At 46.9% G+C, this 24398-nt stretch overlaps 1 protein-coding gene across 3 annotated transcripts in view; it reads left to right on the top strand.

Annotated features, from left to right (window-relative positions):
• The first annotated feature begins 4437 nt into the window (after positions 1-4437).
• The window catches only part of CTBP1 (C-terminal binding protein 1), a 392310-nt gene continuing 372349 nt past the window's right edge, over positions 4438-24398 (top strand). Inside the window, exon 1 of one of the 3 annotated variants that reach the window (XM_083148178.1) lies at positions 4438-4602. The gene's annotated coding sequence lies outside the window, so the exon portion shown is untranslated. Of the gene's footprint in view, positions 4603-5622; positions 5778-24398 lie in introns of those variants that run through there. The other 2 variants (XM_083148263.1, XM_083148092.1) reach the window with 2 other exon arrangements.

Below are 24398 nucleotides of genomic sequence, written 5' to 3'. Positions count from 1 at the left end.
CACAAAAATGCAGTTCTGGCTCAAAATTTTTCATTTTCATAAGGTATGAAGTAGAAAAAGCACCCTAAAATCTGTGCACCAATTTCTCCCGAGTATGGCAATGCCTCACATGTGACCAAAAAATACCAGTTGGGTGCATGGCAGGACTCAGAAGGGAAGGAGTGATTTTTGGATTTTGCAGCTCAGATTCTGGTGGAATTTTGGTGGGTGCTATGTCGCATTAGCAAGACCCCCGACGCACCAATACAGTGGAAGCCCCCCACAAGTGACCCCATTTTGCAAACTACACCCCTCTGGGAATTCATCTAGGGGTATAATGTACATTTCAAACCCCCAGGGGTTTCACCAATTGTGGTACAACTGGGCAGTGAAAATTAAAAATTAAATTTTTTACACAAAAATGCAGTTCTGGCTCAAAATTTTTCATTTTCACAAGGAATGAAGGAGACAAAGCACCCCAAAATCTGTGCCCCAATTTCTCCCGAGTACGGCAATGCTTCATGTGTGACCAAAAAATGGCAGGACTCAGAAGGGAAGGAGTGATATTTGGATTTTGCAGCACAGATTCTGGTGGAATGTTGGTGGGTGCTATGTCGCATTAGCAAGACCCCCAAAGCACCAATACAGTGGAACCCCCCCACAAGTGACCCCATTTTGCAAACTACACCCCTCAGGAAATTCATCTAGGGGTATAGTGTACATTTCAAACCCCCAGGGGTTTCACCAATTTTGATACAACTGGGCTGTGCAAATGAAAAATTACATTTTTTTACACAAAAATGCAGTTCTGGCTCAAAATTTTTCATTTTCATAAGGTATGAAGGAGAAAAAGCACCCCAAAATCTGTGCCCCAATTTCTCCCGAGTACGGCAATGCCTCACATGTGACCAAAAAATACCAGTTGGGTGCATGGCAGAACTCAGAAGGGAAGGAGTGATTTTTGGATTTTGCGGCTCAGATTCTGGTGGAATGAATGGTGGGTGCTATGTGGCATTAGCAAGACCCCCGAAGCACGGTGAAATGATGAACCTAATAATCCATAGATGTGTGGTATATTTTAAAACACTCCTTTATACATAGGCCGTGTTTTTCGGGGCAAGTGTCACACTGGAAAATAGTTTGCTTTCTTATTCCCTTTTTATAGCAAACTTTGCACCTTTTTTGTGTCCTGCCCTTTTTTCCAGTGGAGGGGATTTCATCAGGAAAATGCTGCCCTGGTACAATACGGGGCCCTCTGCCTGCTGGTTCCCAAATATTAGGCCCTTTATGACTTCCTCTTGAAAGTGCATAAATGTCCCCCTCTGGCTGGTAGAACGGAATAGCACGTAAGCGTTATACAGTGCCATCTGGATGATATACACGGCCAGCTTCTTGTACCAGATTTTTGTTTTCAGCAGGGCACTGTACGGCTTCAGTACCTGATCTGAAAGATCCACTCCGCCCATGTACTTATTGTAATCCAGGATACAATTAGGTTTTGAGGTGTGGGTACTGGTACCTCGTACAGGGACGGAGGTGGTACTGTCTCCGTGAATTGTTGTCATCCCTCTTGTCCTTATATTTGACCAACAACATATTTTCGGTGTATTGTGCCCTGCTTTCACCCCTTCTCATTACTTGGGCAATGTGCGTTTTTGGGAGGCCTCTTTGGTTCTTGCGCACAGTACCGCAAGCTGCTGTACCTCTTGAACCAAGGGCCTTAAACAGGGGGATGCTAGTGTAAAAGTTATCCACATAGAGGTGATAACCTTTATCCAGGAAGGGGTGCACTAAATCCCAGACAATTTTTCCACTAACACCTACGAGGGAGGGGGGGCATTCTGGCGGTTCAATTCTTGAATCCTTCCCTTCATATACCCTAAACCTGTGGGTGTACCCTGAGGTGCTTTCACACAGCTTATACATTTTTATGCCATACCTTGCCCTCTTATTGGGAAGGTACTGGCGGAATTTAACCCTTCCTTTAAAATGTATAAGGGACTCGTCTATGCAAATGAATTTATCTGGGATGTACATCTCTGCAAATTTGGCACTGAAATGATCAATGACCGGCCTGACTTTGAATAGCCGGTCAAAGGTGGGATCATCTCTGGGTGGGCACTGTGCATTATCGTTGTAATGCAAAAATTTAAGGATTAACTCAAAACGAGTCCGGGTCATGGCCATACGGTAAAGTGGGGTGCTGTACAGAACATCTGTACTCCAATATTGCCTAATTTCTGGCTTTTTTACTATGCCCATATGAAACACCAGACCCCAAAACGTCATCATCTCTACTGCATCTACAGGGGTCCACCTAGCAAATGATGACGTGGGGTTTTGAGCAATAAACTGCTGGGCATATAAATAAGTTTGGTCCACCATTAAATTTATAAAATCATCAGAGAAAAAGAATTTGAAAAAGTCAATTTCTCTGAGACCTGTGGAATCAAATTGGATTCCTGGGATGGCCAAAAACTCAGGAACCTGGGGCTCAAAATTGTCTGGTGGTGGGGTCCATACGAGATCAATTATTGGGGGGGGGGTCTCAGCTGCTCTACGGGGGCGTCTTTGAGGGGGTCCCTCATCACTAGAGGAGGAAGAGGAGCTTAAGATGAATCCTTCAAATTCCCTGCTTGCATCACTGGCTGTGTCAGAGTCAGAGGCAAGCATGGCATATGCCTCCTCCGCTGAATACATTCTTCTGGATGACTGGGATGACATTTGGGATGACATTTGGGATGCCATTTTTATTTTTGTGTTTCTGGTAGTGAAATGTTTCAACACGTGTATAGTGTAGGGGGGGTACAAACTTTATTTCAACCCGGGGGGGTATGTAGTGTGTAGTGTGTATGTAGTGCAGAAAAAAAAAAGGTCCTGCGCCAAAAATTGAGCACAGATGTTGGTCAGTAACGTCCGTCACTGAACAGCGCTCAAAGGCAACAGGAATTTGATCAAAAAAAAAAAAAATAGATCAACCCTGTGCCGAAAAAGCTGATCAGTGATGTACGTCACTGATCAGCGCACAGTGGCCACAGGACACCCACAAAATCACAGTGTGTGTAAAAAAAAAAAATTAAAAAAAGACCCCACAGCACCCTCAAAAAAAAAAAAAGGTGATCACTGATGCGACACTGATTACCAGTGAGGGGCAGCAGGTGCACAACCTTTGGTGCAACTGACAGTGCAACTGGCAGCAACTGACAGGTATATATAAAAAAAAAAAACCCTGCACCCCCAAAAAGTTGCTGATCAGCACAGATATACTGATCAGCACAACAGGGGGGGGGGGCAGCAGACACAAAATATAGCACTCTCTGTCACTATCTCTCTCTATCTCTCTATCTATAACTCTATCACACTGCAGCAGCACAACACAGGAAGTCACAAGAAGTCACAAGATCCAGGAAGCATCCAGCACGCTACAAGCAGTGATCAGGTAAGTATTTGCAAGGATCAGGTCAGTATATCACGGCAGATAGGCACGGTGACCGCACTGCACGCAATTCCAGACCGGAATGGCGTCTGCAGTGCAGTCACTGTTAGTTTAAATCACCCTCCATGGCTGTGATTGGTCCGTCGGTCCGACGGACCAATCACGGCCTTTGGGGGCGGGTGGGGTGACACCAGTGTCACCCTTACACCCCGTGGTGATTGGTGCTGTACTTTACAGCACCAATCACCACCGATCCCTGTGTCACCGGCAAACGTTATTCGCCGTTACACAGAAAACGCTGTAATTGGCTGTTCACATTTGAACAGCCAATCACAGCGATCGCCGACGGGGGGGAGGCATCGCCGCCCCCCCTGGACATGCTGGGATATGTCTGCTGTCAGGGACAGCAGACATCTCCAAACTGTCACCACGTCTATAGACGCGGTGACAGTTTAAAGCCATGACGTACATTTATGCCATGCGTCGGGAAGTACATCCCGGCCATGACGTAAATGTACGTCAAATGTCGGGAAGGGGTTAAAAGAAAAAGCAATGTCGGCCGTGTTTTACCTCAACAATGGGTTTTTGGAGGCATCTCACGAGAAACTGGGCAGTGCTTCATTACAGTTGTGCCGAAACGTGACGCCGCCACTCTTGTGTCCGCCATAAATGACAACATTGAGCCTGGAACAACCATTTACCTTTTCCTCTCCTCAAACTGCTGCGAAAACCTTCTTTAGAGCGCCTCAATCGTTCATGCCAACCCCGCTTGCCAAGAGCTTCTGCAGCATCTGAAGCCCCCCCCCCTGTCATACACACACACATGCAGCCTTGCAGTGAGCAGCTACTGTAGTTTTTATCTATTACACTGAGTTATCTGTAACAGTATGTCACTGGCTTTGCCCCTGCCCACCCTGCAGCCAAGCCCACCACCACCCAGAGGGCACCGCTGGCCCCATCAGCTGCAGCAGCTCCTGAGTGGGAGACAATGCAGGATGTGAGTGCTGCTGAGACACCCAGGCTCTGCTGCTAAACTTTGCAGAACTAGTGTCAGTGTGGAGGAGAGGAGCGAGGTGCTGCAGGCAGCAGCATGGAGCAGTAGTAGCGGCATGGACCGGAGCATCTCCGCCTGAGCCCGTCACTGCGCAGCAGAGCCGCACAACTCCGGCTGGGGCAACGTTCCAAAGGTTTGCATTGCGTTCTGTGCACCCCCCAGACTCCCCCCTCCCACCCCCCGCACCCTCTGCATCCCACCCCTCCATCACCAGCGTCTTATATAACCCCCCTGATACCTGTCCGTGGGTCCGGGGAGTGAGTGTGGATTGTGCATCTGAGTGGAGGGGGGTGTGCTGCTGCTGCTATTGGGGGGTGTGTGTGGGGATAACAAAATCCCATGCTCCAGAAGAAGAAGAAAAGGGCTTGCTTCCCATGCAAATGACCGCTCTGCCTGTAACAAAAGCCTTGATGTGGAGCTGGGAGGGAAAAACCTGATGTGACAGTCTAACAACCTCAGGCCACTCGCCATATTTTTGTTTATACATATTCAATCCCCCCCATCCACTCCCCCCCCCCCCCCTTTAGCCCCTTGACATGGCTGAATCTCCTGGTTTGCCATCATTTTCCTTTTCTCCTGCATCCCCCCTGTCGATCAACGTTATTATTGTCATGATTCTATTATTGTAATTGTGTTTGCTGCTGGTGAGGATGGGGGGTGGTGGTGGAGAGTTCACAGGAGATGTGTACAAGAATGTTTCATTCAATGCAGCCCTGTGCCCCTACTTTACTTATGGGGGGGGGGGAGTCCTTCTGTTTCTACTTAATTATTCTAATAAGACCATACTCAAATCTGGATACAGTATATTAGAGATGAGACTAGAACTATAGCAATACAAAAAGGAAGCACATGGCTTGCTATTTGCTGGATTGCAAGCTCTTTGGTCCAGCAGCTGTTGCAGTTTGGCAGCTGTACAGATACATAAACACAATCATTTGCCGCCCGGGGGGGTTTGGGTGAGAATAGGACACGCTTATTGTGTTCTGTATCGCACATTGGACATTAACCCCTCTGTTGCTAGGAAACACTTTGGCGACTCACTCGCGATCCACCACTGCCACAACCCCGGCACGGATGAGGTTAACGTATAAGAGTCGATGGAAGTGTAATGGAAAGGGGCATGCGGAGATAGGAGTAAAAAAAAAAAAAAAAAGCTCCTCGGGATGTGAAGTGTGGACACTGCCAGTGATTTGCTCTCGTGGATTCTAAATAATTACTGTCAAATAACTGTCACGTCATTTCACGGTCAGCAGGAGAGATGAATAGTTGGAGCTCGTTGGCGAAGATGCGGAGGATCTTACATGGAGGGTAGGTTTCATCAAAATAAAGAGCTTTTTACGTAGGGTTCCTTAGGAGGCGAGTTGATTAAGGCAGCAGCTAAAACAGGTTTTTTTTTTTTTTTTTTTGGATAGAATATGTTGGTGACAACATGGTGAGGCTTCAGTTGTGAGAGGATAGTGCGGTCCCTGCTTTAGGCTAATACGTTGAGAGGCTGGAGTGCCACAGATCCTGACAGATCGCAGAGCACAAGGCATCCCAGCGGTTGTTGGGGTTTTTTTTGTGTGTCTTTAACTGTCTTACAGTATGTGTCATTGTTCTGATTTTCATTGAAAGCAGAAGTGATTGGTGTGAGGGGTCTATCGATCACGTACCGGAGCACACAGCGATGCATGGGGGTTTTCACTGTTTTTTTTTTTTACCTGAATGTCAACACAGTCGACATGGACACAGTTTTAAGTGCACCGCATGTCCTCGCATCGTGGTGTGAGGGGTCTATCGATCATCACGTACCGGAGCACACAGCGATGCAGGATTCTCTTCTGTGGTGTATAAGATAATTCTAACACCGATGGTGAAGCTCTTCAGGGTAGTAGGGGATGGAGGAAAGTTGCTGAAATAATTGCAGAATGGAAATGAAATAAAAGATAAAAATGCACTGGGCTATCAAAGCGATATGTTGATATTTTGAGATCAATTGTCATTTTTTTTTTTTTATCGGTGATCAATACATTTTGCAATTGTTCATACCAGCATGAGTCTATCTATTTGGATTGTATCATTCGCAACGGTGCTCCGATCTTGCATTGTATTATGGCACAGTAAGATGACAGTTATGCGTTTCATGGTTTTTGGAATCTGCTTTGGGTCAGAGAGACAAATGATACAGGGCCGTCTGGTACTAAGCTTGAAAAAGTGATAAAATAGAGAGTGATAAAGCACAAGCCAATCAGCTGCTATCTGCCATGTCACAGGCTGTGTTTGTAAAAATGACAGGTAGGAGCTGATTGGCTGGCGGTTTACCACTCTCTTTAAGGCTTAGTAGATCTCGCCCATAGTATTTATGAGCACTGTGACCCGTCCATAAAGATGTACAGTGTTTGGAAGGTACTGTACTGTATGTTAGTTACCTGTTCAAGAATTGGACAATTAAGGACTGAGACAAGGAACAGGCAGAAGAGGCAACTGCCTTGGGTGTAAAGGAATCTAGGTGGACCAAATACAACACTGAACACACAGTTTGTGTCCTGTGCGACATTTCTGCTTGTGCTTTTCCAGACACCTTTAGATTCATCTCTGACTGTTGACAGGGGTTGGGATCATTTGGTCTACAGCATGATGGTCGACAGTCATTAGGTCGACACCATCAGGTCAGCATGGGAAAAGGTCGACGTGGGAAAAAGTCGACATGGTTATAAGTCGAAAGGTCATTAGTTTGACAAGTCGTTAGTTTGACAGGTCATTAGTTCGACAATGTCTATGTCGACAGTCAAAAGGTTGACATGGGGATTTTCACTGTTTTCACTGTTACCTGAATGTCAACACAGTCGACATAGACACAGTTTAAAGTGCACCGCATCCCCTCGCAGTGTTCGCTGCGCTCGCTATGCATCGGGCACACTATTTTATTCTCCCACCACGCCCTAGTGGATGGTAGGGCATGAAATACCACCTGTCGGCACATGTCGGCTCAAAAAACAGTGAAAAACCCCATGTAGACCTTTTCACTGTCTACCTAGACACTGTCGAACTAATGACATGTCGAACTAACGACCTGTCGAACTAATGACCTTTCGACCTAGAACCATGTCGACCTAGGCCCATGTCAACCTTTTCCCATGTCGACCTAATGGTGTCGACCTAATGACTGTCGACCATCATGCTGTAGACCAAATGACCACATCCCGCTGACAGACAGAAACTGATAACCCAATACTGGGTGGTGCAGGGCCATTCTAGGGTAGAGGAACTGTTTGGCATCTATGGGCTGGATAACAAAACTCTGCTACCCACCACTAACACAGCGACAGAGAAAAGGCTATATTTATAAAGAGGTGTAAGTGCTAGCAAAAGGCTCTCTATCTAACAAAGGGTTAATGCTGGGAAAGTCCGAGTTTTCCAGGCCTTACCGTCATTTGTGCACTTTACCGATATCCCCATAGTTTCTTAAATGGTCAATTGTCATTTTCTCCCAAAAATTTCCAGTCAGATTGGAAAGATAATCTTCTAGTGTGTATGGCCTTAACCCTATTTAATAAGCTGTGAAAAGTTTCACTGGATAAAACAGTTATGCGAACGCACAGATTGTTGTTATACATACGCATTTCACAGTGACCCAACACCAGGGGCGAATCGGCAACAAAACTCCCGGGGAAGATCCCCATTGGCCGGGATCCCAGTGGCCGGGAGAGGATAGAGGCTGACGAGCTGGTTGTGTGCACGTGTTAGGTGGTAGAGGGTGGCAAGTGGGTGTGTTAGGAGGCAGAAGGTTGCAGGCTGGCAATGTGGGCATGTATGAAGGCCACATTCCCGAGCCACACACGCCCGTCATTGGCAGCATTATTAGGATACCCGAGTATGTACAATAACAGGTACCACAGCTACTGATACTTATACCGCTTAGGCGACCACTGAAGATACTGAGGAAAGCTGAAGTTCCTCAGTGACATACAATCCACAGGTAGGAAGCAGAACGACAATTACTTCTGAGTTTAGGAAGAGCTGCCGCTACACAATGAGAAATGTGGAAGCTTTTCAAATGCAAATGACACAGAACTGAATAGGGTGGATAACGCTCCCTGCAGATGGCTTTACGTCTGACGTCCTATTCATACCTAACGTTTTCTACAAGTGTAATGAATTAAAATAGATTTATATAAAGGTACCTCATTGTAATGTGCCCACTCGCTGCTGAAAATAGGCTACCATCTCTGCTCTCATTCCAATGCTTAGATGATCACATCATCTGACTTGTTCGCTTTTAGCCCCTCCCACTTTAATATCGCCGAAACAGGGACGGGTGCGATTTGGCCGGTCTGAAATATTATGTGCTGCTGTTGATATTCTAATGTACTATAAAGGGGCGGCGGTACTTATGTAGTATCTGGGCTGCCGATTTCTAAATCGGGTCGGATCGGGAGATCGCATCGCATCGCATGCGACCATGCGATTCGATGCGATGCGATGCGATGACCCGATTTTTCCATAGGAATCAATGTTAAAATGGACTGAGTCCATTTTAACATGGAATTCAATGGGAAAAATGGGTCCTTTTCATACCCCTACTATCCAAGTGGGCATGGAGTTGGATATAAACCTGTGGCGAGCGTAGCGAGCCACCGAGCCCGAAGCGTGGCGAGCGAAGCGAGCCCCGCGAGGGGACGAATACCGTCCCCTCGCGGGGCTCGCTTCGCTCGCCACGCTTCGGGCTCGGTGGCTCGCTACGCTCGCCACAGGTTTATATCCAACTCCATGCCCACTTGGATAGTAGGGGTATGAAAAGGACCCATTTTTCCATAGGAATCATTTTAACATTGATTCCTATGGAAAAATCGGGTCATCGCATCCGATATCGGATGCGATGCGATGCGATGCGATGCGATATCGCATCGCATCGCATCTGATTGTATGCCTTAACTTAAGGCATACAATCAAAAAATCGGCAGCCCAGATACTACATAAGTACCGGGGCGGCTTTTTGGAACATATAGTGCAGGGGATAAACTGCTTAGTACATATAAACATACATGTTATCGTGCATGGAATATATATGCTGGCTGGTTACCAGAGAGATCGGGTACACTGAGGGTATCTCGAGCTTCAAAGATCTGTCTTAGGATGCCTCTAGGCTCTGATTGGCTAGTTTCACAGGTCAAGCGTTGGGCTTAGGAGTGTATGTGCAACCTTATGTTGATTCCCAGTCACCGCCAGCTCCAGATACATCATCCTCTGCACCACCGTGTGGTAGGGATGGCCATCAACGCTATTGCTATCGATGGCGATAGTGCAAATGACCATCAATGGTAGGTAGCACACTATATGATGTATGACCGTTGATGGTTTTAAATATCAATGGCCATCCCTTTTATTTGACCGAATGGCCCATGGGCCAGTCAGAACCTGGGGGGCGGGGCTTTATGGGTGTTAGAGGTGGAGCTATGCTCCATGTCCCGGCCCCTTGGCTAAGAAAAAAAAAAAAAGCTATTTGGTTATGCTTTGACATCGATTGAAGGAAAGCATCTGGTTCTCCGCCATTGATGGCAAAACTATTCTTCATCGGTCATAAATCATCAATGATGATACCATGGGGTTGCAAGGTAAAAGAAACTATTTAGGGTGCCGTTGCTGGTATTTACAAGTCATCCCAGTGGTGCATTGCCCCTATATCGCATTTAAATGAATTGCCCCTTAAGTCAAATAAGGGACTATCCCCATCCTATTCATCCCCTGGGCATCTATGTGGTTGCCTACTTTTAAAGTCTCCTCTCGGGGGGAAGCCTGGAAAGTAGACTGTCAGCAGCACTTCGGGGGGCGGGGCCTGATGTAGATGTCATCAAGTCTTCCCCCCGTGACTGCAAATCCCGTAATTCATGGGTCTTCAATGAGGGGACGGGGTTAAATGATGATTTGCATCTTTAGCCCCGCCCCTCCCCCCCAGGAAAGCCGTGAAATCGCAGTAATTTACCGCTGCAGCCATGGGGATTCAGGGGGTGCAGCCAGTATCCTTGAGGATTGCCCACCTTTCCGGGTCGCCGAGAGATGGACCCAATTTTCGGGTGCCTCCCGGCCATTCCGGGAGGGTAGGCAACCCTGGTGTTACCAAATTTAATGCATAAATACAGCCGACACTCGGATTCTAGTAATAAATTCCCAAAACGTATGCATTGTGCTGAATATGAATACACACTGCTAAATGGTGTCTCAGAACAATAACACATTGAGCGGGATGTATGTATCATGTATCACACACATATTATTGCGCTTATGCAAGCCATGTTGGGAATGGTGAAGGATCTTTGGGATCCATCTTCGAAGGACTCAGGCAAAAATAAGCCCGTAGGCCACAAGAAGCTTATAGAATGCAAAGGGCAAACTGAATTGCACCTTTGGATATATCTAAGTGATAAAAGAGCTCTTTATTGATTTGAATTCCATCCTGGGACTTGTAGTCCACATTCAATATTTTGTAATACTTTTTATATCTAAAGCAGATACACCAGTATATATAGGGGTTGTTTTGAAGCCCTAAGGTACTGTACTGTATACTACTACAACAGGAGAATGTAAAATATGTCTCAGGGTGACACTACTTATAGGTGTCAGTTCAGGCCTAAGTCGCTTATTTGGACAGTAGTGATAGGATTCATTGAGCGACCAGTGGTGTCAAAATTAAAATATATATGAACCCCTTGATGAAGTCACAGAGATCAAACATGCTGGCCGCCTTTGCACACCTACCTCATTTAATAAGACAAGCGCCTTCTATACATTGCCATGGTTTTATCCTTTTTAAACCTTTTCTCTTGTGTAAGAATCTGTTTTTAGAGTTTGTCTAACTGATACCTGTTTTTTTTTTAAATTTACTCTTATATGTAGAAATTGGCGTTTTTGAACTGTATACTGTCATAAATGGTTCTTTATTTATATAACCAGTTGTCAGTATATAGCGAGAAAAAACAATGAACTCAATACCAGCCTATACATAAAACCCACAGATTGTAACACTCTCTTGGAGGTAAGTAGCTTTCACCCAGCTTCATTAAAAAGAGGTCTTCCTTACTCGCGACTACATAGAATCTGCAGTAACCCGATATATGAGCAGCAACAAATGCTTAAAATGAACGATAAATTCCTGCAGCGAGGATATCATAATAAACCCCTCATTTGGCTATGGAAAAGCACTAAAAGCCCCCAGAAATGTGACACAAAATGATACTGCCCCAGAACCGATGGTATGGGTGAATTCCTTTATAACGGCTACTACCACCTTCAATAAAACTGCCAAAAAACATTGGCCCGTGGTGCAAAAGGACCCAAATCTGACATCCCTGAGTAACAAACCACTCCTGTCTTGCTAAAAGAGAGGTAAAAATATATAGGATTACATCATGCACACAGATATAACAGGATATAAACCGTTACAAGATCAAACTTTGTCGTTACTCCACTGTATGTATATATATATATATATATATATATATCTTATATATTTGGCTACATGTGTCAATCATCCGGACACTGTGTCCGTAACGCTGGGCGGGGTCACACACCCCCTCCCAGCTGACACATGTAGCCAAATAGCCATACAGCACGACGTCATGGAAAGAAGTGCGTCAGGACCAATTAGCCAACGGCAGCAGGCCGGGGGGGGGCGTGTCCGGCAGAGGGGCGGGGCAGGCGCAGGCAGCTCACACTCCGACAGCGCCTACTCCAGGGCGCGGACCAATGTCGGGCTGGGCCGAGGGCAGGATGCCATATGCCCCCCGGCACACTTACCCAGTCCCTATCTGCGGCCCGCGCTGGACCTCCTGAGGACATGTACTCAGTGCAGGAGGCCGGCGGCCATATTCCTGTAGCCGCCTCCGTGTTCTGGAAGCCGCGGCCTGCGCTGGAGGGCTGGAGGAGGTCCAGCGCGGGCCGCAGACAGGGACTGGGTAAGCGCTTTCCCCCCCCTCCACGCTCCCCCCAGCAATATCTAGCACTGTGGGGGCATATCTCCCTCCCCCCTCCCCCCAGCAATATCTGCCACTGTGGGGGCATATCTGGCACTCCACGCTCCCCCCAGCAATATCTATCACTGTGGGGGCATATCTCCCCCCTCCCCCCAGCAATATCTGCCACTGTGGGGGCATATCTGGCACTGTGGGGGCATATGTGTCTGGCACTGTGGGGGAATATGTGTCTCTGGCACTGTGGGGGAATATCTGGCACTGTGGGGGCATATGTGTATCTGGCACTGTGGGGGCATATGTGTCTGGCACTGTGGGGGCATATGTGTCTCTGGCACTGTGGGGGCATATGTGTCTCTGGCACTGTGGGGGCATATCTGGCACTGTGGAGGCATATGTGTATTTGGCACTGTAGCGGAATATCTGGCACTGTGGGGGCATATCTGCTACTGTGGGGGCATATCTGCCACTGTGGGGCCATATGTGTATTTGGCTCTGTGACGGAATAACTGGCACTGTGGGGGCATATCTGGCACTGTGGACATCACATTGTGCGGTGTAATGGGCATCATGGTATGGGGCGTAATGGGCATTACGGTGTGGGCGTGTCTGCCACTGTGGGGGCATATCTGGCACTGTGGGGGCATATGTGTATCTGGCACTGTGGGGGCATATGTGTCTGGCACTGTGAGGGCATATGTGTCTCTGGCACTGTGGGGGCATATGTGTCTATGGCACTGTGGGGGCATATGTGTCTCTGGCACTGTGGGGGCATATCTGGCACTGTGGAGGCATATGTGTATTTGGCACTGTGGCGGCATATCTGGCACTGTGGCGGCATATCTGCTACTGTGGGGGCATATCTGCCACTGTGGGGCCATATGTGTATTTGGCTCTGTGACGGAATATCTGGCACTGTGGGGGCATATCTGGCACTGTGGACATCACATTGTGCGGTGTAATGGGCATCATGGTCATTACGGTGTGGGCAGCATTGGGTAATTGCCATCACAGTATGGGGTGTAATGGGCATCAAGGTGTGCGGCATAATGTGTCATTAGCAACACAGTGTGCTCTCATTTTAATGGGGCGTAGCCCCCTATGACGGTGTGAAGAGCGTCCGTAGGGCGCGATGAATCACCTAGTATATATATATATATATATATATATATGCATGACGCAGGCAAAATGTACAGTACCGGTGGCTGTCCGAAACAGTCAACAGGAACATATTGTGCGTGACCCTGTACAGTTTTGTGAAAGACTGAACAATATATTGATCCATCGTTCATTAAATCGCTTAGTTGTGTACCAGCAATATGGCATGGTGCGGGGAAATCACCAGAACATTGATTGCCGGTTGTCCTAGTGTGTACCCAGTCATATAGTTAAAATGATACAGAACACTTGAAAGGATAAAGTATCTCCTGCATCAGACATCAGCATAGATTGGGCAATCTGCAGTATTTACTTGTGATGTCATTGACCTTACGGGTCTCCAGGTGACACAGCGGTGCTGCATAAAGTCATTGTTATATTGGATTTGGGGATATTTGGACTCTTTGGCTTTGTGACGTAGAGTGCAGTAATTTGGAGGTAGAGACTGCTTAATTAGGTTTGTGTCTGCATGAATGTCTGCGCTCTGATAAGAAGGCCCAGGGACCTGTTTATGTGTATCGGGAACAAGAAATGACATATCTAATTCTCATGCTGAAAAGCAGCTGCTACATTATCTTCTATGACATATTTCCGTTTTCGGGCTGTCGACATATATACATATAATGTCGACATGTGAAATGCCAACGTTCATCCATGGCTGGGCAGCTTTATATTAGAGTTAGGCTGCGGGAGGGGAAGGCTAGGGTCAGGCTACTGGAGGAGAGGATAGAGTAAAGCGCCATACACATTGGCTCTTATTCTGGTTGACTCGCAAGGCTGTGAATTTCGCAGCCTTGCGAGTCCACCAAGGGCCACCCACTGCATGCACAGGGAGGGGGGGGGGAGTGATGGTCATGTTACGGCTGCAGCATGACCGTCGTTAATGAGGACTCCCTCGCGCGCACGCATCGTTGACAATATTGAGTGTACACACTAGGTGATATTGTGAACAATATCGCCGTGTGTATGGGGCGTTAGACTGCCAAATTGTACATTCATGGAGTGTGAGAGATTTATGTTTAGCATTCATTACTCTCTTACGGAATGTCATTGATGGGGGATAGATTGGGCTTTTGTGTGCCACCATATTTGATCTGTTTGGATTAGCGACAGTTCAGCGAGCAGAAATAAGTGCACTGAGCCATAATTCCATCATTGTCGTTATCAGCCATTTAGGACAACATCCATATAGAGTCGTTGTTGTGGGTGGTCTGTGCCATCTCCATCTTGCAGAATGGGATGGGAATGGACAGCACGCAGCATGGCTGATGAAAGAGAGGGTCAGAAGGAGCGCTGAGGTTACGTCAGACATTCCTGAAATGTCACTTACTGACGCAGTGGCCCTTATTCTGATTGAGTCGGACGGAGCGCGTTTTTTAGCCAACTGCGCATGTGTACCGTACGCAATGGGCATGTGCGGCAGCCCAACCACCGTGAACGGACGTAACATAGCGACCAAAAAAAACTATGCTGTGCATGGTCGGACACAGTGGGTGTAATGTGGGCGTATAACAGGGCGCGGCATCAAAACTGGACGTTAACGGGGGAGTGCATGGGGGGGTGACAACAAGTGCTGGGCGTATGCCTCGCACGAGTCTACGAGCAGTCGGAGCTGCTCACATGAGAAACACTCTTAAGAAAAAAAGCAAGTCTCAAGCTTCGTTGACCAGCCGATCACCAGCCACATGATTGGACCCGCATTCGGGCGGGCAATCAACATGCACAATGGCTAAAAAACTTGCATGCAATACACCCCCCTGCAGCATAGATGTTTCTCTCATTAATCAATTAACTAGCTACACTAGTAAGTGCCGTACGCACACGGGAGCGCACGTGCATCAGTACACCACTCCCCTTTGCGTGTTGGTCCGTCCGAACGGAATTGGTGGGCTTGTAGGCTTGACTTCGCTCACCGTGTGCGCGGTTCAACCGGACGGATGCGTGCGTACAAATATCCAAAGGAATGAATAGAATAGAATAGAATCTTTATTTGTCATAAACATGGATTGTATGTATGTATTAAGACCTTCCCATGCAAATTGTTACTGCCCATGTATGGTTTATATAGGACTCATTTCTCCATGGTTTATGTAGTATTGGCACATGGACCCCTTGGAGTCATACGCATCTCAAACAACTGTCCACTTGCAGATGAGTAGGAATAACTGGGCTGCAACTCTGTGTTCACATATAGGCTGAGAGATCTGAGGCAATGTCTTGAGCATCTAGGTGGAACTGTGGGTTATTCAGACCTGAACGTACCCATAGGACCGTCTTGCATCAGGAATTGGGATGGCGCAGATCTGTGCTGGACGGATGCCGGGTCACCCACGCCTTGAAATATTGGCAGCCACAGAGTGATGAGCTGCACATTATGTGTAAATGACCATATCTCCATTTTTTAGGGACATTTTGGCCTAACACATTACAAGTGAAGAGTCACCTTTATTTTCTAGCACAATACAATATCTGCAGCTGACTTGCTTAGGGCCCTAACTGGTATAACATGGTAGGCGGCTCTGCTGGTATAATGAGGTGACTGGGTAGCCCCTGATGGAATAAGCTGGGCACTGATGGTATAAAATGGTAGGCGGCTCTGCTGGTATAATGAGGTGACTGGGAAGCCCTGATGGAATAAGCTGGGCACTGATGGTATAAAATGGTAGGCGGCTCTGCTGGTATAATGAGGTGACTGGGTAGCCCCTGATGGAATAAGCTGGGCACTGATGGTATAACATGGTAGGCGGCTCTGCTGGTATAATGAGGTGACTGGGTAGCCCCTGATGGAATAAGCTGGGCACTGATGGTATAACATGGTAGGCGGCTGTGCTGGTATAATGGGGTGACTGGGTAGCCCTGATGGAATAAGCTGGGAACTGATGGTATAACATGGTAGGCGGCTCTGCTGGTATAATGAGGTGACTGGGTAGCCCCTGATGGAATAAGCTGGGCACTGATGGTATAACATGGTAGGCGGCTCTACTGGTATAATGAGGTAACATGGTATTCATCATTTCTCCATGGTTTATGTAGTATTGGCACATGGACCCCTTGGAGTCATACGCATCTCAAACAACTGTCCACTTGCAGATGAGTAGGAATAACTGGGCTGCAACTTGGTGTTCACATATAGGCTGAGAGATCTGAGGCAATGTCTTGAGCATGTAGGTGGAACTGTGGGTTATTCAGACCTGAACGTACCCATAGGACCGTCTTGCATCAGGAATTGGGATGGCGCAGATCTGTGCTGGACGGATGCCGGGTCACCCACGCCTTGAAATATTGGCAGCCACAGAGTGATGAGCTGCACATTATGTGTAAATGACCATATCTCCATTTTTTAGGGACATTTTGGCCTAACACATTACAAGTGAAGAGTCACCTTTATTTTCTAGCACAATACAATATCTGCAGCTGACTTGCTTAGGGCCCTAACTGGTATAACATGGTAGGCGGCTCTGCTGGTATAATGAGGTGACTGGGTAGCCCCTGATGGAATAAGCTGGGCACTGATGGTATAAAATGGTAGGCGGCTCTGCTGGTATAATGAGGTGACTGGGAAGCCCTGATGGAATAAGCTGGGCACTGATGGTATAAAATGGTAGGCGGCTCTGCTGGTATAATGAGGTGACTGGGTAGCCCCTGATGGAATAAGCTGGGCACTGATGGTATAACATGGTAGGCGGCTCTGCTGGTATAATGAGGTGACTGGGTAGCCCCTGATGGAATAAGCTGGGCACTGATGATATAACATGGTAGGCGGCTGTGCTGGTATAATGGGGTGACTGGGTAGCCCTGATGGAATAAGCTGGGAACTGATGGTATAACATGGTAGGCGGCTCTGCTGGTATAATGAGGTGACTGGGTAGCCCCTGATGGAATAAGCTGGGCACTGATGGTATAACATGGTAGGCGGCTCTACTGGTATAATGAGGTGACTGGGTAGCCCTGATGGAATAAGCTGGGCACTGATGGTATAACATGGTAGGCGGCTGTGCTGGTATAATGGGGTGACTGGGTAGCCCTGATGGAATAAGCTGGGAACTGATGGTATAACATGGTAGGCGGCTCTGCTGGTATAATGAGGTGACTGGGTAGCCCCTGATGGAATAAGCTGGGAACTGATGGTATAAAATGGTAGGCGGCTCTGCTGGTATAATGAGGTGACTGGGTAGCCCCTGATGGAATAAGCTGGGAACTGGTGGTATAACATGGTATAATGAGGTGACTGTGTAGGCTCTGTTGGAAGTAGTTGGGCACTGAGGGTATAATGAGATGACTTTAGCGCTATTTGTAAAACATGGTAGCCTCTGATGGATTAAGCTGGGCACTGATGGTATAACATGGGAGCCCCTGATGAAATATACTGGGCACTCATGGTATAACATGGTAGGTGGCTGCTAGTATAATAAGGTGACTGTGTTGCCCCTGACAGAAAAGGCCAGGAGCCGATGGTTTAATGTGACAGGTTCTGGTGATATGATAAGGTGACTGTCTAGCCTGTGATGGAATAAGCCGGGCACTGATGGTATAATGAGGTGACTGTGTAGCACTGATGGTATAACATGGTAGCCACAAATGGAATAACCTGGGCACTGATGGTATAATGAGGTAATAGAGAGCACTCTCAGCCTATCAACGGCCAGCCTGTCTTCTGAATCTTAAAAAAAATTCTGCCGCCGCTGGCCGCACGGCACCCCCCCCCCCCCGCTGCCACCCCATCGCTCACCTTGGACGTACCTATGCCGCTGATGGGTTTGATAAGATAGATTTTATGTTAAGGACCTTCAATCTCTAGGGTACGACCCATTGCGCACATCGGGTCGGAAGGGATGTCAAACACATCCAATTTGTGCCGATTTCTCAGCCTGATCCATCGGGATCGGGTGAAATCAGCCCATATCGGATAAGTGTATGTGCACCTTAAGATAGTAGATACACTAGATTTGACTGTATAGTAAGGTTGCTGTGCTGTGTGGGTATTGCCACCACCGGTATAGCACTATTCTAGTTACAGATTGGCACTGTATACTATGCTTAGTTCGGATGGTACAATACGCTTTTATTTCTTTTTTTTCTTTTAATATACAATTATACGAAGTTAGTTATATACAGACATGAACAGTGGACCCCTGATGTTTGCTACTTGAAACATGTTTTTAATGTAAAAATGCTCCCAAGATGTGGCAGAATTATTTCAAAGAAATACTTTTCTAGCCACCTCTTATCCTGTTGAAATTTTTGTATTTTAATTGTGCTTGTTAAACTCTTTTATTTGCTTTGAAGTGAAAGTAAACGAGCCTAATAACTGGCGCTATACCCCGTACATAGTCACATGACTTCACCTCTCCGCTTGGCCTAACGTTTAAAAGAAAAGTTGTCGTTATTGGCCTCGTTTTTCCTGTGCCAAAAAAAAGAGCAAAAAAATTGAAGGTCATAGCTTTATTTATAGTGAAAAATTTAAAAGACAAATTAGAATCTCAGCTGCCTTTGACAGCGCTGCGGAGTGCGAGCTGCTTGGATTGTCATTCATTTTTAACACCTGCCATTGTAGTTTATTTTAAAGACATTCTTCCCATTGCAATGGTAGCTAACGATACCTAGCTTAATAGTTTTATCGTGTGTTTGCAAAGTATCAGTTCCACCAAATATTGGAAGAAATGCAGCAAGCTGAAATATGCACCAAACCTCAAAAAATACCTATTTTACAACTTAACCCACCATTGCTCCACATTGGGGGTTATTCTGGTTCATTCGCAAAGGCAAATTCCTTTTCAAATGGACAAAACCATGTGCACTGCAGGTGGGGTAGATGTAACTTGTGCAGAGAGAATTAAACTTGAATTTAGAAATAAAGCAGGAGCAATCATAGGGCAGTATTCAATGAGAATAATTCTCTGTGCATGGCGAGAGATTTTTTCTCTCGCCATGCACTCACCCTGTTCCGGAGGGCTCGCTGCCACTCCTGCTCCCACTATTCAATGTGGTTAAGACTCGCCGCCACTCGCGGCGAGTCTTAACCCCTGCAGCGGACGAGCGTCCGCGGCAGGGAGCTGGCAGGGAGCCGGGGGACGGTGGCAGCCAGGGAGATTAAAGTCTCCCTGGCTGCCCCAGAACATATGTGGAGGGAGGAGGGCTCCCTGGGACCCAGGCAGCACAAGCTGCCCCCCCCTATAGCCAGCGGGGGACCCAGTATTCACTGCACCCGATCGTGCATATGTAATGATCGGGTGCAGTGAATATATGAATATCTAATGAGCGGCTCGAGAGCTCCGGCCCCCTGCTGGCTGCACTGTGTATAAAAAATTTTTTTTTTTTTTTTTTAAATATATTTTTTTAAATTAAATATATATTCATGTACTATAAGCACATGAATAAAAATAACATGCCCCTTCACAGAAAAAAAATCCTGATTTTTTTACACCAAAATTAAAAAAAAAAGTTCACATTCCAGTTCTCCATGAAAAGATGGAGAATTGCTACACGGAGAGACACGGCGAAAATCACTTAAAAAGACGGCGAAAATATCACATTGAATAGGGTGGTTCACTTTTGGAGAGCAAAATGCTCCTTCCAACGCGAAAATAGCACAAACTCGCCATAAAACACGGCAAATTTTTCTCATTGAATACTGCCCAAAGTAGCCAGCTGCATTCTCTAACTGCCTCCCAAGAAGAAGTGAAGGGATACGGTCATTAGGTATACAACAACTAGGGTCAAGGTCGACATGGATCTAGATCGACATGGGTCTAGGTCGACATGACATTAGGTCAACACAAGCATGTGGTTTTTCACAATTTTTTGAGCCGACATGTGCCGACAGGCGGTATTTCATGCCCTACCATCCACTAGAGCGGCGGGAGAATAAAATAGTGTGCCGAGCGCAGCTAGGCACCGTGCCCGAAGCATCGTGAGGGAAGCGAGCGATGCGAGGGGATGCGGTGCACTTCAAACTGTGCCCATGTTGACATTCGGGTCAAAAACAGTGAAAAACCCCATGTCGACCTTTTGACTGTCGACCTAGCCCATGTCAACGTAATGCTTGTGTCGACCTAATGTCATTTCAACCTTGATCCACAATGCTGCCGGAAGCTGGGTGGGCGCCTGTTGTCCTGGAGCCAGGCAGGAAGCAATAGATGCGGTGAGAGGGCAGTGTGCCCATGATGAGTTGGGCTGTGCATCCGGGTACGGGAGAAGCCGGGCAGCGTCTGCTCAGGCGCTGCCCAGCATTAGTCTGCACATGTGCAGTCTAATACCAAAATCTAAAAATTGAAATCCATGTGTTTTGGGGCCAAATCCCGGGATCCCGCCGATCCTGAGATTGGCCACCCTAGATGTGAAGCACTCGGCCATGGGGCATATCTCCCCCCTGCACAGCCTGACTCTGTGTGAAGGCCCCTAGAATAGTTGGTGCCTGGGCATCTGCCCGGTGTTGCTATAGATTAAGATGGCCCTGGCTAGTAATACAAAGAACTTCCAAGGCTACAGCATAATATCAGGGCCGGTGCTACCACTAGACAGCTTTAGGAAGCTGACTAGCCGCTGGCCACTAGAGGGCGCCCCTTTACTTTGATGAACATGTAAATTAAATATTTTAAGAGAAATCCCCTGCAGTGCACTCTGTTATATTTTAAAATATTTCTGCCCGGCAGTGGCGGCACCAAGCAGGAGACAAGGCCAGTGTCTCCGCCGAGCGGGAGACCCGGGCAGTGTCTCCGCTGAGCAGGAGACCCGGCCAGTGACTGCGCCTAGTGGGAGACCCGGCGGCCGGAGCCGCTGACCAGAAGACCGGGCTCCAGACAAAGGAGAATTTTTGCCTAGGGTGCTAAATAACCTTACAGCAGCCCTGCATATTATCTACCCTTTCAGAATAATGCTGTAATTAGCTTTCAATTAATCTCTATAGAAATTACATTTTCTCATTGTCTTCATTTATAAAATACTAAAAAGTAGCTACAGAAACACAATCAATGCAAATTAGCTGTAATGTAATTTTTACTAAAAGATACAATATAAAAATCACATTGCTTTGCGGGAATAGGATGATGATGCTTTCTGTTTGTACTGTGGGACTGATTCAGTCCTGCACGCACAATGGTGGCCCGACTGTACATAGGCATTGTCAGTAATGTGCATAGGCAGGGCCCGGCTGTGATCGCCTTCAGACAATTTCTCCCTTGGCAAGGCGCTCGCATCTGAATCAGTCACCTGTGTCTCAATGTTCTTTCTAAAAAGGTACCACAGTAGCCGCCCCATCACTGCGGGGTCCTAGCCCCTGTGGTAGCAAAGCTCTGTGGTCAAAAAGTCCCAATGAAATTATTTAGCCCTTGCACCATCCAATTTGTCAGGAAAAAAGTCTAGATGGGATTGTAAAAATGAATTTTAAGTGTCATTCTACAACCCATATTTTTGATGATCATCGGTGGGCAAGCACCTGTGACCAATTCCACCGACAAAAATCCCAGGTTGGTGCGCATTCATGTGCAAAAACTTGGGATTTTTGGGACGGTAGAGAAGGGGCATTGGAATGAAATACTTTCATCTTAAAATTTCAAATTTTCCAAATATGTAAAAAATGTGACGTAATCAGGGCTGTTTTTGTGCAGGCTCCAGCAGGAACTGAGGCCCTTATTCTAGTTCACTCTTTCTGACAAAATATTTCTTAGATGGACAGAACCATGTGCACTGCAGGTGAGGCAGGTGTTACTTGTGCAGAGATAATTAGATTTGGGTGGGGTTTTACACCTGCCTCACCTGCATTGCACATGGGCCCTTATTCTGGTCGGTGCGGATATATCCGCGTGCGTTCGGCCCGCCGATGTTTTGTGTCTGCCTATGTGCGAGCGGGGCGTACGGCCTAATCCCGCATTATATGTGAACACTCCGAACAGGGGGTGGAGAGGTGCGTGAAGGGCTATTTGGGCTCATTACCATATGCATACGCCCCGCGTTTCATGGGCGTTTCCATGCAATCGCTGGGAGTACGCATGGTAATGCGGCCGTGACGCACGTGTAGGGGGCGGACATATGACATAGCCGGATGTCAGCTGCCCCCCCAGATCCCAGCTTTTGCACAGAAAAATGTCTGTGTGGTCTGAGGTTGCGGGAGCTGGTGGACCACTCGGTCCTGCATTCGATGGTCGCAGGTTCCCTTAGATGGAGGAGGCGTATTCCGTGAAAAATACACGTGCGGTCCGTTCGGCCAGCTTCTTACCGCGTACGGACGGAGTTTGCGATCCGTATGGAAGGCGGGGTTTCGCACGCACGGTCCTGGCCGCATAATCGGATCCAGCCGCACCGATCAGAATAAGGCCCATGGTTCTGTCCATCTAAGAAATATTTTGTCAGAAAGAATGAACTAGAATAAGGGCCACAGTTCCTGCTAGAGCCTGCACAAAAATAGCCCTGGACGTAATATACAATTTCTGATGGTATATATGGATTCTCCATAAAATGTACAAGCTGAAATCTAAATTGCAGGGTAAATATAAAGCAGTCAGTGTTTACCATGCACAGAAAAAGATATAACCCAACCCAATCTAAATCTCTCTGCCCCACTGCAGTGCAGCATGGTTTTCCCAGTTGCTTTGATAATTTACTTTACTTGCAAATATGAAACAGGCCCATTTTGAGCTCGCTGGAGGCCAGATGTATCAAGCTTCAAAAAGTGATAAAGAGGGGAGTGATAAACCGCCCGCCAATCAGCTCTTAACTACCATGTTACAGACTGGGCTTGTAAAATGCCATTTAGGGGCTGGTTGGCTTGTTGTTTATCACTCTCCACTTTATCACTTTGTCAGATTGGGCTGGTTGGAATAAAAAGCTGGTAATGGACAAAATCTGGTGACAGCTTTTGGCAGTTTTCCAGCAATTCAAAGCAAATGGTCAACTGTCATTTGCTCTCATCCATTACCAGGATTTTGTTCCAACCAGCCCAATCTGACAATCGATCTGTAGATGTATGGCCACCTTAAGGTTGTAATGTATATGTGTATATATATATACACACTACAGTATATACTGTGGAGATTTATCCCTTGTAGTTCACATGTTTCCCTAATGATACTGAAGTTTTGAGATCAGTACTCACTGATTATAAGCGATGACATAAAAAGTCACCATTTGTAGTTATTATTTACAGGAGATTATTAATACATTCAAATCCCTTCTGTATTACTGTATGTCAATAAAATGTGTTGAAATCTAGTGGCATACAAATGTGTATCTAACTATAAATGATGCATTAAGTGCTAAAAATAATCTCATTCTGTGCTCCCAGAAGGAGTACCCGCCAGGGGCACATTTATTTGCCAAAATTTGCACTTGCAAAATGTGTTGTCCTGGAAACTATTTATAGCATTTAAATATTTGTAAGGAACTAATTGTGCTCAGGGGCTTCCAGGAGAATTAATATTGGAGAAGGAGCCAATCACGTGCGTAGGAGATTATATATATAGTTACATAGTTACATAGTAGGTGAGGCTGAATAAAGACTTGCGTCCATCTAATACCGCTTTTAGACCGCACTCTAGACCCGGGTTATTGCCGTGTTCTTGCGGCCCCAACACGGGTCATGGTGCGGTCTGAAAAGGCCACCACGGGTCGAGCAACACGGTTGTTCAACCCTGGTAATGACCAGGGTTGAACAGAACACGGCTATGACCCGTGTCAAGTGCAGTGTGAACGGGTGCCTGGATCGAGCGACCCGTGTCCCGTTCACAGTATGGAGGAGGCAGTACTGCCTCCTCCCGTGCCCCCGATGACGCGCCGCCGCCCAGCTCCGCCCCATGTGACGTCACCGACTCGGCAATACGCTGTGTCGGAA

Source organism: Crinia signifera, chromosome 1 (assembly GCF_055691185.1).
Source record: "Crinia signifera chromosome 1, ASM5569118v1, whole genome shotgun sequence".
NCBI lineage: Eukaryota > Metazoa > Chordata > Amphibia > Anura > Myobatrachidae > Crinia > Crinia signifera.
This window is presented reverse-complemented; position numbering and strand designations above follow the sequence as displayed.